Source organism: Glycine soja, chromosome 9 (genome assembly GCF_004193775.1).
Source record: "Glycine soja cultivar W05 chromosome 9, ASM419377v2, whole genome shotgun sequence".
NCBI lineage: Eukaryota > Viridiplantae > Streptophyta > Magnoliopsida > Fabales > Fabaceae > Glycine > Glycine soja.
The window spans coordinates 45,593,923-45,608,881 of NC_041010.1; the positions used below are offsets into that span (position 1 = coordinate 45,593,923).

The 14,959-nt window shown below is 29.4% G+C and overlaps 2 pseudogenes; both read right to left on the reverse strand.

The window, feature by feature from the left end:
* Nucleotides 1-136: 136 nt before the first annotated feature.
* LOC114425436 lies at nucleotides 137-3,610 on the reverse strand (annotated as a pseudogene).
* A 1,430-nt stretch (nucleotides 3,611-5,040) lies between these two features.
* Nucleotides 5,041-8,647, reverse strand: LOC114425584 (annotated as a pseudogene).
* Nucleotides 8,648-14,959: the final 6,312 nt, after the last annotated feature.

Genomic DNA, 14,959 nt, shown 5'->3' on the forward strand with positions numbered 1-14,959 from the left:
CTAAAATTCATTGGTCCCAAGTATTAAAAAGAGACTATTCACTTGCAAGAGTGGTCAGACATTACCAATAATTTCAATTATCTTTACTTCCAACTCTCTTGTAGGACAGAGGTAAATGCGGTTTAACAAGAAAGGAAACGGTTAAAAATTAAATCATGATTGTTGCAAGTTTAATAATAGGAAGTCACAAGAAATTTTGTTGTTCATAAATGAATGAGACGGAAGACAATATGTTATTCAATGGTTGACAATTTAATGAGGACATACTACTACTTCAGCTTGCTACTGAAGTCAGAGAGCTCAATAACTTGAATCCTGGGGTTGGCTTCTGCTTCTTCTCTCTCTTTCTGAGTGTTGAACCCCCAATTCACTAATCCAAACAATCAAGCTTAGCAAATATACAACTCATAAAAATACAAATAGTTCAAAACATAGAGACTGAAAGAGATTACAATGGGATGAGAGAACAATTCTACCTAGATATAAATTCCAGTTATCTAACTCTGGCTCTTTGACGACATTCTTAAGGATTGCAAGCCTATCTTCCACAAAGCTGTTTAAAATTAACTTCAATTAATTTCTCCTAAACCACCTTAACAAAGGATATATTAAATAAAATGGCCTCTGAAAGCATAAAATCTTAACTGTAGTGTCAGCCCTTGGTGTTCTGGCATTTTCTGAAGCTTCTTTAACACTTCTACCTTGGGACTGTTGAGAAAATATCAGTTTGGGAAAAACAAAATTGTCAATGAAATGAAGCAATAAAAAGAAAAAGAAACATGTTGAAGTATTGATATAATGCAAAGCAAGACCTCAATTGGACCAAATATACCAAAGAGTAAAACTAACCCAGTTCCCAGACCATATAATCTTTCAGGTAGTCACTCCAGCAAGCTCTCTTAGTAAAGCATCAGCAAAGCGGCTCTGAAACCAGAGCAGGGATAGGAAAAGTGAGTAGAGAATGCAAAGGGATAAAGGCATGGCAATATGAAATTGTAAACTATGCCTTTATTGAACCAGGAGATTCAAAACAATGGCTTAGGATCTGTTTGGTTTGAGAAATGTTGTTTTCATTGTTTCCTGTACAATTTTTTGAAATTAGAAAACTAAGTGAAAATAAGGTGACATTTTTGTAATTCTCTATAGAAACAAGAAATGAAAACCAAAACATTTCTCAAATCAAACAAGCCCTTCTTTTTCTTCCCTCCCATTCATTTTCCTTGGTATTGAAAGTAAAAGGTCAGACCTGTTTTGTGGTGACAATGTACACTTTCGAGCTTGCAAATCTTAATGTATCAGCAGTACCAGGATAGAGTCTAGAGGTAAAGCATTCACAAATTAGCCACCAGGATATATCTATTCAATCAGCAGGTGCTAAACAACAGCAAGAACTCAAGTGTTTATATAGCAAAACTATCCACTTTTAATGTAAGCAAGAGCTCAGCTCTTCTTGCACTTGCAGCAACATTTTTAATTTGAACATCTATGCTCAATGCTATCACTAACTCAGTTATTGCTTTAAGTTTTTCATAATTCATCTCATCAGGTATAAGTACTAAAAAAAACGTGATCCTATTTCATGACATTTGAGTGGACTACCTGTTTGCTGCTATACAACCAGTCATCTCTGACCTTCCCAAAAAGGTCTATCAGTTCTTCTCTATTCTCATTCCATTCTTCCATAATAATAGGCTTCAGTTTGAACCAGTTTTCCAATATGTCCTCAACTGTGAGCCCCTCTGAAACCTTTCAGAAGAACTATGACATCAGTCAAATGGCATCATCATAGATGATGACAAAGTTCCTTAGAATATGATAATATGACTTCCACTTGTTAATACAAGATAAAAATCAATAGAAAATAATTAATTCTTTGCACTAACAATGTAAAAAGTTTTATACTGTTATTCAATCAGAAATCACTATTATGGTAAGTTTATTAATTTTTACAAAAACTATTGAAAAGTCATACTTACCATGATTTTTTATTAGATGATAATATAAAAACTCTTGTTGGTGTATAAAAATTAAACTAAAAAATCAAAGCCAAAGGGTTGCACCAGAAAGAAATAATAACATAAAAAAAAGCATAGGCTTTTATACCCACCGAAGACTTCCTGATGGATGGAACTCTAGTCTCAAGCAACAACCTCACAAGTAAAAGAGTTTCATATCCAGTTTCCACCACTGGCCGTACCTGACATGAAAAAACTATGAGTCCATTTCTAACCTCTCTTGTGTAATCAAACTATAAACCTAATATTTAATTATGAGAAAAAAGGTTATGCAGTGATTGTGTAAAATATTTATACAATCATTCAATCACAACTCACCTTATATAGTAAGTTTGTTAACTTTCAAAATATTTATTTTAAAATAATTCAAATGACGATTTGTGATCGAATGACAGTGAAAAATTGTTTTACACTGTCAGTGCATAGACGTTAGACTCTTTAATTATATACATTTTAACTATGTTTTTAGTATCCTAAAGACAAGTAATCGACACAACTAAAAATCATAAGATGGTAGTATAGTCACGAAAATATGTGTAATCAATGAAAATGATTCACCGCCCACAGAAACTGAAAATGGATATGAGCCACAATAATAGCCAAGAGGAACTGGTTGAAAATGTATTCACCAAGGAAAAAGAAATACCCCGCAATCTTTTTCTTTATAATGAAAAGGAACGAAATCCCACTTCACATCTACAACCAGTCCTTAAGTTATTTCCACTTATGGTCTCTTGGTTGGAATTTTCATTTTCACGTTTAGAGTTAGCACCATTAGTCATTTTTATAAGAGTTAACAAATGGTTAATACTCCATTGAACATCTATCTCAGCTAAATACCTCATAAGAGAAATTAAACCATAAATTAGCATGAATTTTAATAGTTTCCCACAAGTAAATTCAATTTTGTTTCTTGTTTCCTTTTCTTTACTAGTCCTCCACATCTAAAATCATAGTTAAAAATGTCTGTTTGGAATAGCTTATTTGAACCTATAAAAGTTGCTTGTGACCTTTTTACAAGTTCTTTTTAACCTATTTCAGTAAACTTCACAACCAAACTTATGAAGAAACTATCATCATCTTATAAGAGATTATGATTAAGTACTTAATTATATTGTTTATCCAAATTAACATTCTCAAAATCTAAAGTAAGAATAGAATAACCAATAATAACCCAAAACAAAAACCAGCCATAAATTATTTACTGTAATCATCTGGTCAACAATCCAATCTTTTATGGTTGAATCCACACCATCAAACAAGGGAGGCCATCTCAATTTGGCAGCCTACAAATTACCAAACAAAGTAATCACAGCTTAGTTTTGAAACCAAATGAATAAAGTGATCATAAAAAACTTTCAATTATTTTCTGCTGTTTTCTTCCATTTTCATGGTAACCAAAGGGAGCAGAGAGAGGGTGAGAGAGCATGCATGAACCTTAAGAGCAGAGATAGCTGTCTCCCCACAGCTATCACAGATAACTCCATCAAAGTCCAAAGCATAGAGATGACCCATTTCCCTGTCTTTCCTTTCAGCATTGCCAAACTTTCCGCTGATATTATACATTGCATGGTATGCAATTACCCGCCATCCAAACTGGATTGAATTCTATGATGCTAACTATCATTGAAATCAAGACACGTGCCTGTCTAACAACTTTTTACTTTATTTATTTATTTATCTATGAATAATGTTAATGTAATTATCTTTAAGTTTAAACAGATAGATTATTTTTTATAAGTGGTCCAAGATTTTTTGCATATGAACCAAGTAATCCATTTGTACGAAGTTTAAAATGTTTTAGTAAAAACTTTAAGAGTTTAACTGGAAAAAAAAACTGGCATGCACTAATCTCACGTAAGTTTATATTATCATTCAATTACAAATCTTGGATGAAATTAATTTTAAGATACTTAGTCAACAAACTTACTCCCATACATGCTGAATTATGAATTATAATCAAATGATAGATCAAACTTTAATATATGTGTGTGGTGCTTAATTGGCTTGTTTAATTGTGTGTTTAAAATGTTTGGTCTTTGAAGTTATTTGATATTTTTTTTATTTGTAAATATCAGAACACTCACACGTTATATTCAACTAATTAACTAATCAGGGTAGATTTCTTGATGAAGTAGGCAAGAGAGAACTTACCTAATAAGTGTTCATGTGTGGTTTATGGACACCACTGAAAAGTGCTATGATGATGTGGTTTGCATTGGTTTCTAAATTAGACGTGATTCAACTACGTGTTAAAATTACATTGGATTGTCTGCATGTTAATTCAAAGTTTATATTAAGTAACTCAGGGAAATATTCGTTGGATATTTTAATTGCTTAAAAGAAAAAAAGAAACCTTACATTAAAGGATGATTTTATTGGCATTCAAAGTTTATGGATTTTTTTTTAAAAATCAGTAATGCTCAAGCTGTTGCAATACTCAAAACAACACGCATTTCGTAATCTGCACAAAAGCATATTAGCACTACAGGGACACATTTGTGGCTAAGGCTACTCCATCGGATAAGGGAAAAGCCCCACTTCTGAATGGAGTATGTAACGTAAAATGCTAGAAATATTTCCATAATTTATCCACGTATTATTGCAGTAAGTAATACTACAACCATTCCTTTTTTTAATTTTTATCCTTTTTATCTGTCACACTTTAATTAGTAACACATAAATTTAAAAAATACAATTAATATCCTTATTTCCTTAGTAGCACACTATAAAATTATTTGTAAACTTCCAAGTATACCCTTTATTCTTTTCGGGTTTGATCCATCCTATTTTGGGCAACAAAGTTCTTTCTATTAAGTTTTAACATACTTGCATTTTCAAAACTCAAACTCTGGACTACTGTCTATGCTAGAACAACCATCTGCCAATTGATTTACATGCTCCGTAACCATTTATTTATTTGACTCTTATCCCTCCTCAATAGCGATATAATAATTCATTATTGCTTGAGATTTATTAGGTGACTTAAGGATTGATAAAATAATAAATCAAGGCTATCTTGGAATGGAAAATAATTTTTTATTAAGTAGACAAATAAAAAAGAACAAAAGTAGTATTTAGTTTTCAAAATTTTCAGCTTATGAGAGAATGGGAGGAAGAATATACTACTTGGTTCAACAAACAGTTGATTTTACAGATGTACTTATACTACACCTAAAGGAACCTTGTGACTATGGACTTTGGTAAGGAATTTGTCTGACACTTCCCAAGAATTTCAGCAATTTTCACTTCTTCTAAGAGGATACAAATTACTGTAACTTATGAGTTTGATCGATCTTATTCAAGTTCGAGTTGGGCAGGGCTAGTAAAGACAGCAAAGCTCTCAGACCGAATTATTGCAGCTTCACAAGACAAAAAGGAGAGAATTTCTGAGAAGAAAGATTGTGTTCAATTGAAACTTGTTATTGCTTATAAATGAGTTGGAAGAAAAATATTTGGTTCAATGACTGACAGTTGACAATCCAATGAAATGAAGACCCCTATTTTAACTTCTTGCTGAAGTCGGAGAGCCCAAGAACATGAATTCTGGGGATAGCTGCAGCACCCTCTCTTTCTTTCCGGGTGTTGTAACCCCAATTACCTGATCCAAACAATCAACTTATCAACTACACTAAACATTAGGGAAACAAACGAAATAATGCACAAAATGGGAACAAGGACAAAATGAAGGAGGGTGCAGAAATCATAAACAGGTAGAGAGAAGTACCTAGATACAAATTCCATTGGTCTAACTCAGGTTCTTGGATGACATTTTTTAAGGTAGCTAGCCGATCTTCAACAAAGCTGGTTCAGATAAGCTGGAGTTAATTTCACTTGAACCATCTTTAAAAGCAAGGGCAGAGTTTTATTCATATAAATAAACAACCAAAATGCCATTATTTACAGCTAAAGTGCAATATCTTACTGTAGTGTCAGTCCTTGGTGCTCAGGCTTTTTTTGAAGCTGCTTCAGAACTTCTACCTTAGGACTGCAAGTAAGTTAAAGATAGTCCAGTAAAAATGATTTTTTATCCAAATAAAGCAAGAAAAAGAAAACAGACATAACATAAATATTCCACAGCATTAGTTTGGTAAAATATATCAAATACTAACCCAGTTCCAAGGCCAAATATTCTTTCAGGTGGTATAGCCACTCCGGCAAGCTCTTGGAGTAAAGCATCAGCAAAGTGGCTTTGAAATAAGAGAAACAAGGGGTTTGGGTACTAAAATTGTAGAAAACAAAAAAATACAAAAGGGATTGATGAGAAATTGATATATCTTTTTCATGCTATTGGGACAATGGCTCATAATCTTTGTCCCCTCTTATTTTGCTTGATATTGAAAGTAAAATAATCTATTGTTAGGATTATTTCCCGGTGCTGGGGAAAAGAGAAAAAGTTACCTGTTTTGTGGTTACAATGTACACTCTTGAGCTTGCAAATTTTAATGCATCAGAAACACCGGGATATAATCTAAAGACAAACCATTGCCAATTAATAATAGAAAATCTCATCATTTATGATATGTGAAAATAATATAAGAAAAATATCACTGCATAAAATGATTTATAAGATTCAAATATTCAGTCAACAGGAATGCAGCAAGATTCCAACATGCTTAATGTAATAACATTGTCAGAAGCATAACCAGAATTCAAATTTCAAAGCTTACAGAAAATGATTCCTTCTGGAATATTACCTGTAAAGGGGAAATCCTTGAACAGAAAGAAAAATGAGTTGATAAAAAAAATGACACATGTCCTACTTCCCCAACCTTCTATAAAAGACCTCCATTTTCAAGTCATTCAAGTAGTTGGCTTGGGATAGTATAGTAACATATGTTCAACATTACACTGGCAATTTATTATTTATATAAAGTGGAGTGCTAGTAACTCAAATGGAAATACGAATTTATTCAATACACACTTTACTATTGGCAAATTTTATTGGAAATAACCGAAAGTATGAGTTAAACTCGTTAAACAGAGAGAAAGAACTACATCATTTTTGAGCCTCAATAAATTTTAGCTAACAGTAAAGAGTATGTTTGAAAGTGTATAAAGTTAGTCCCATCACGAGGTTTGATTGGACTACCTGTTTGCACCAATCCAAGTAGCAAAATCCTGCTCCAACCATTCATCTCTGACCTTTCCAAAAAGATCTATCAGATCATCCCTCTTCTCATCCCATTCTTCCATGATAATAGGCTTCAACTTTGACCAGTTCTCCAATATACCCTCAACTGTTAGCCCCTCTGCAACCTTGCACAAGAACTATGATATCAGTCAACCGTCCAGAGTCCATTCTAGTTATTTGAAAGCAGATGCAGATTCAAGACCACTGGCATCATCATAAACTATAAACCTAGTTCCAGTGACATGGTTTTCAATTGCTACTATGTGATAACTAATGATAAAAATCAGAGCCATAAGCATTTTACCCACCGAAGACTTCCGGATGGACGGTGTTCTGCTCTCAAGCAACAATCTCACAAGTAAAAACGTTTTCATATCCAGTTTCTACTACTGGTCGCACCTGGCATGAAAAACAATGGAAGTTCATCTTTAAAACAAAAACTAGTCCAACATGCTTCCATATGCAATAGTCGTTACATTGAAAACACTTATAAAAATTTCATGGCACCAAATAGTTTAAAGATCTACAATAGAAATCTATAATTGAAGCAATCAAGCAGATAAAATCTATTGCTCTCATGACCAGAATGTAACAAACAATAGCCAATAAAAAGAAGTATGCAATAACTTTTTCCCTCTCATTCTCTTTCTAGGTCCTGTTTAGATCAATTCCAAACAGGGCTCTATAGTACAAGGAAAGAAAAAATTCTACTTCACATCTACATTCAGTCACCAAAGCACATTGTATTCTTGGTCTTTTGGTCAATTGCCCTTTGCATGCTTACAATCTATAGAATAATATATTTCCATGGTTCCAAATTGCCTCATTATATAATCAAAACTTAACAGGCATTTGAACCTTCATTCAAAATCAAAAAACCAATAAAGTCTAAACCCAGATTCCAAATCAAATGCCTCCTAAAATACATTAACTAATTAAAAAGTCAAACTACATGCAAATTCAAGCCTATTTCTTGCTCCCTTCCTGTCATGCTTCCACCAATTACTGCTATTCTTTCCAATAAAATTAAAAAAACCACCAACATAGCAAAACCATAGCAGAGTTGCTTGAAATCCATAACAACTGAAACTAAGTCAACTCAAATATATTTTACTGTGTGCATCTGATCAATAATCCAATCTTCTGTGGCTGAATCCACCCCATCAAACAAACCAGGCCATCTCACTTTGGCAGCCTGCAAATTTCCAAACAGAGTATTAATCATGAGCTTGATTTAGCATTCTTGTGAATTCAAAGAGCAAAAGAAAAACAAAATTGAAAGAAAAATAAGAAAATATTGAAAAAAAAAATTGGGTGGAATGAAGACTGAACAGAGAGGTACCAACCTTGAGAGCAGAGAGAGAGCTTTCTCCGCAGCTATCGCAGATGACTCCATCGCGTAAAGCTCCCCCATTTCACTCTCTTTCTTTCCCCTTTCAGTTTCACTGAAAATGTTGTGTGCATTTTGGTGCCATCAAAACAGTCCCTCATTCCTTCTTCGTGGGAAATCGAAACGCGTGCCCACGAACCGAACCGGTTTTAAACACCACAGGGTTTTTTTTTTTTAGTTTTTCTTATCTTTAAAATAAAAAAAAAAAATAAGAACTACAATTAAAAAAAATACGAAGCCCTATTTTTTATTTTTTACAAAATAAGCAGGGGCAGTAAAAAAAATAGAGCAAAAATAGCTTAAAAATTAACTGAAATAACTTTTGTAGATAAACTGCATATCTTAACTTCTTCCTCTTATCCTGAATTAATCGACGTGCAATAAAGAAATGAAGTTTTTAATTTCCAAAAAGCTTTTAAGTTCTTCTATAAAAAAAAGCTTTTAATAGTTGTCAAATAATCTTTACTTTATTTTATAAAAAAATATTGAGTTCTAACTTTAAAGTAATTTCTTCTAAAAAAAATACTTTAAAGTTATTTGTACACTAAAAAAAAAGAAGCTAAATATGGCCAAATTTAAGATTAATTTTGATTTTGTCTTTTTATTCAATATTATCTTCTTACTTCTAATTTTGTGTCACATTAGTCTTTTTGTTATAATGGCATTAAATACAATTGAAATCTTACCCAAAAATTAATTTTTCCTTTCAATGATTATTGAAAATAATTAAGGTTAAGAACAATGCGTCTAAATTTTGTGTGATTTCATTAGATGAAATGAGATATGGAAGTATGGACATTAGCAATTGTTGGAGTTAAATTTTGGTTTTGAGAAGTCCATTTTTTTTCTTTCAATAATCATTACTTGTGATTTAACCAAATTACTTTTTTAAGCAATTTTTCATTTACTAAGGAGTTTACATATTAAGTATTTTTTGTTTTAAAATTAATAACCATAAATTTATAATGACAAACCATCGTATTGATTGAATAAAGAAAAAACGTCGTGTTGATTATGACTTGAGAATTGGAAAGAAAAGTACTGAGGTGGACGGCAGCTCTACTTCATAAAACCTTACAATTTACCATTACACTCAAAATGTTTACAATTTGTACCATGTAATGTGAATATGCAAAAAGCAAGTAATATACTACTTCCTTCTTCTCAAATTAAATGTCATCAATTATCTTACACATATTTTCATATTTAACAAGAAAAAAATATTTTTTAATTTTAAATTTTAAATTAAAATAATATTTATTATCAATATTAATGAGAAAAAACAATTAAATTTAGAAAGGTCAAAATTAAGCAACAAAGAAAAAACAACTACTCTGTGATGAAATCTGACTCAAAATGAAAAAAAAAAAAATTTGAAATAATTTTTTTTCTTAAATATCATACTTATTTTGATTCAGACTTCAACCCAGAGTAATTAGATGCATAAACTTTCGATATTTCGAAAGGTCAAAATTTAGCAACACCAACTTCTATATATTTCTATATATTTGTCTTGTAAAAAAATCCTTCTATATATTTGTAAGAATATGGGATGGCCATCATCGCCTCATCTACTCATTAAATTATGATTCGATGAATGCTGAGTAAACATTAATAAAAATTAATTCAATGAAAATAGTTCATTTTTGGTTAAGTGACAATACTCTCGGTTACATTAATGTTTGGTTATATCTCGAATAACATAATCATCTACGAAAGTTACGAAAAAAGAAAAAATAGATGAGGGAATATCAAAAGAATTGATCCCTTCAAAAAAGAAATTGATATTTCTTCCCCTTTTTTCCAATTATTGTCAATACCATTGACCCATGATTTTTATTTTTATTTTTCCAAAAGCAAGTCAAGTCACTAATGCGTGAAGCCAGAAATACTTCTGAATGTGATGCTAATTTTTTTTAGAATTTTCTATTTCAATAATTAATGTAAACTAATATTATAAAAAAATTATATTATTTATTTATTATTAGTGTGTTTTATTTTATATAATCAAATTAAGAGAGTTTATTAGTGTTAATTCTATTGTGTAAAATTTGTCTAAATTAGAAAACTTATGTAATTTTAATGAACTTGTTTAGGAGGAAAACAAAGAATACATTAAAGAATGATCAATGTGTGGAGTAAAATTCAAGATGATTGTATTAGTTATAGAAAGAATTCATTTTGACAAAGATTGATATTTTTTACGACTCTATTAAAGCACGCGTGTAATTTAAAAGCGCTTAAAATCAGGACCATTTCAAATTTCAAAATGTCAATTGAAGCAGTTATAAAAGAAGTTATATGAAGTCATCACATAACATTTGACCTGTGTATTTAGGAATAATGTTGTACATGTGTCAAAATTATAGAATTCGACCATTAGTATTAAGAGTTTATAAGTAAGACTTCTGGTGTCAATTTTTGTTGGATTGAATTATTATAACTTAATCCCTTAAACACCCATAATGTTACATATTGAAATTGGCTACTAATTCAGAAGGTCATCTAGTATGTATTCATTTTCACTTTTAATGAATTCATGTTTCTTTATTTTACTTCATCTTTCTAACCCTTTTACTTTTGTCAATAATCATTTCTTTTCAAAATTTTTCTTATTCCAATTTCTACTTCTGGTTATTATTAGAATTATTGTCGAAATCTAATGATTATCGAAATTAACTTTTAATTCAAAAACACTATTATAAAATCTACTTAGAAACTATCTTACAAACCACTATATGAAATAATTATAATTATATATGGATATCTTTATCGAAATCTCAATATCACAATATGTATTAAATATTAAACAATTATCTGATAAGTTAAAAATTATGAAATTGTTTATTTGATGAAAAAGAACTTGCAATTAAAAATGAATTTCATGTTTCATCTTTAAATAATTATTTGTTAATAAAATTATTTAGTGAAAATTGATCCTTTTTATAATAATCAACTGCCTTCGAAGAATCAATACAATTTTCACGATTAACAGTTAGACTACTAAATAAGATGATATGTAGTTAAATAAGCAGATGTCAACATAGACTCATTAGAAGATAATGAAAACTCTAGTAGGTTAACACGTTATAAGAAGGCTATGATTCCAATACACCTAGCCATTACACATAATTTTTCTTCTCTTTTTCTAATTAACTATGAAGGTCTTACTGTGTAATAAAGAAAATTCGGTTCAGAAAGAACCATAAGGTCATTGGCTACACCACTAGTTGTTCGTAATTCAACAAATGTCAAATAACGCTTTGATCATGAACCAATTATAAATTCTAATATTTTATCTAATCCTTAATAATCAAATATGTTGTGAATCATATGACTTTTTTTTGATAAATTATCCTAGATTATAGACCTACACGTTTATAGCTTTTCCATAAAGAATAAAAAACAAGGATTAAGGATTAAAAGATTAAGATATTCCAAACAGTTTTAATTTGATTAGAGGGCAAAGGACCTGTGACCAATTCCTGCTTCAATTATTAAGGTAAAACTTTAATTAATATTATAGTATAAAGTCTTTAATTAAAATTTAAAATACACACTAAATTTATCCTTTAACAAACTTGTTTTTAGGATAAAAAAATTGTTCAAATGTAAACCATCTTATTTCAAAATAATTTTATAAAATTAATTTCATTTATAAACAATTTTGCAATCGCTTTCCCAAACACACAATTATAAGTTTGAGAAATATATATATATATACTGTAGGAAATGTTGATAGGCAGGAATATTACCGCAGGAAACAAAGATTTTTAGAAATTACAGTGGAGAGTGTTTACATTTTTAGAGATTGATATGTTGGTCCTGAATTTCTCATGCATGTATTTGAGAATTAATCTATTATTACCATCGTAATGTTATGTACCGTGAACCCATTTAACTCATGAAACTTTTAAAAATTAATTGAAGATAAATGGTGTATTTAATTCCTAACTATACATTCGCTAATAATCTAGTTGATATGTTTTTTAAATGATGAATTTAATTTATAAGATAAAATTTAGGCTTAAACCATAAACTTTAAACCTTAAATCAAAAGTTAAAATAAGATAAACTTTATGCTTAAATACATTTTTCATTTTCTGTAATTTAATATATATATATATATATATATATATATATATTATTTTTGTCTGTGTAATTTTTTCGTTTTAATCATTATAAAATTTATTTATTTTTTGTTCTTTAAGCATTTTAAATAACACTCTAGTATATTTACTTTTTTGATAAATAGTAACATACATTGTAAAGTATTAATAGTAAGGTGTTATAAAAAGAAGAAAAATACATAAAAAGAAGGTGTTATAGGAAGAAGAAACTAATATCAAAAGAAGAAAAATGTTATTAAAAGAATCTACTCTATTAATGGAAAAAAAATAGTTGAAAATATTGCACTAACTTTAGTGAGTATCATGGAGACTTAGGGTATCATGATATTTATTGATTTCAATCCTTATTATAAAATATAAGTTCATTACAAATTATAATTACTTATTACTGTTACAAACTTTCTCTAAGTCTTTATTGTTGATGATTTAGTTTTCGATTTCAACTATTAATAATTTTATTTTCAATCTTTATCATCAATAACTTTGATATTTGATTTTTATCATTGGTGTATGATCTTCATCTTTTGATAATCAATATATCTAAAGATCAATTTTCGATACAATCAAAAAATGATAATGTTAAGAGTAAGATATACTTATTTTATAGAGAGGATTAATAAAAAAAAAATAACAAAACTTTGTTAATTTCATGAAATCTCTTCTTTATGTTAAAGATAATTTTCATATGCTAATTTAAAATCAATCTCTTTCAAAACCGGTCAATTGCATAAAACGTGGTGAGCATCCTAAATTTTTGCACAGTAAGTTCAATGGCCGACATTCACTATCAACCATCATGTGATAATTGGCTACTAGTATAACTTAGGCATATCAAATATTGAAGGTTTAATAATTATTTTGAAGGAATCAAATTTGTCTTTGATTATATAGAAGGTTATCAAACTCGAGAGTTTACTCAGACGAGTTTACGTAGACTCGTGAGTTTTATAGACTCGACTCGTAGACTCGTACGAGTCTATTTCATATAAAAATAATAACAAAATATCTATAAATAACATACTAATTAAATATTTCAACAATATAATAAAGCAAAACAGTAAATCATAAAGTTCAAAATATTTAAATAATCAAGTTTAGTAATAATACATCATTACTAGACAATAATTTGTAGATGTTATAATAATAATAGATCATTTTCATCGAGAGTTTGATGTTATTAGAGAATAAGAATGTGATTTTATTAAAGGTGAGAATTTTATGAAGGTATGTTGAATGCCAAACAGAAAATAATAAAAAATGACTTATATTTTGGTATAATTTTGTTAATTTGTTAACTAGTTAACTCGGTGATAAACTTGAGAGTTTATAGAGTTTATTAAAAAAAGAATTTACTCGTATAACACAAATGGACTCGTAAACTCGTAAAAAAATTAACGAATTAACTCGAGAGTTTTATAACCATAATTATATATATTACAGAGACTTATGTTGTTGTTTTTCTTTTTTCTGCTTGCCCAATCACACCTATCGATTAGGTAATTTTGCAAATCTTATAAAAATATCACATTAGATGATTGTGATGTTATTAAGGGGCCCGGGGGTGTCTATTTATGCAATTACATCACATAATAGTTTTTAGGCAGAAAAATAAATTATATAATAGTTTTTTTAAAGGTAACTTAATGATTTTACATAGACGCTAATAAGTATATATTCTTTGAACGCATTTTAAAAATTAGAAGTAATTTGTTTTTTTTTTTTTTAAAGTGTTGACATAAACGCTAATAAGTATATATTCGTTAGCAGATTTTTCATTTTATTATATATTCTTACATTACAATTGAATTACCCACATAAGGTTAACATCTTTTTCTAACATATCATTACATGATTTAAACAAAGTAAAAAAGAATTTAGTGTTTTTTTTAAAAAAAAGTCACCACTAAATTACTTTTTATAAAAAATATTTATATATAAAAGCAAAAAACGAATAGAAAAATCAAGATTCCAATTGAATTGCATATATGCACGCATTATGATAAAAGAAATCAGACAAACAAATAGAAGATCACAAAAAAGTGATTGGTTCAAGTGTCACCGTCTGATCCATACTCAAATTTATTTATTTATTTTTCATAGTTTTTTACTTCCACCCAATGCTCAATTTTTAAAACACTGTTTGTGCTTTCTACACACAAATTCATACTACTTATTATCCAAATCACTTAAACACTGTTTGTGCTTTCTACACACAAAGTTCATACTACTTATTATCCAAATCACTTAATTAGTTTGAGAATCGAGATTGAACTATGCTAATTCCAAGGTA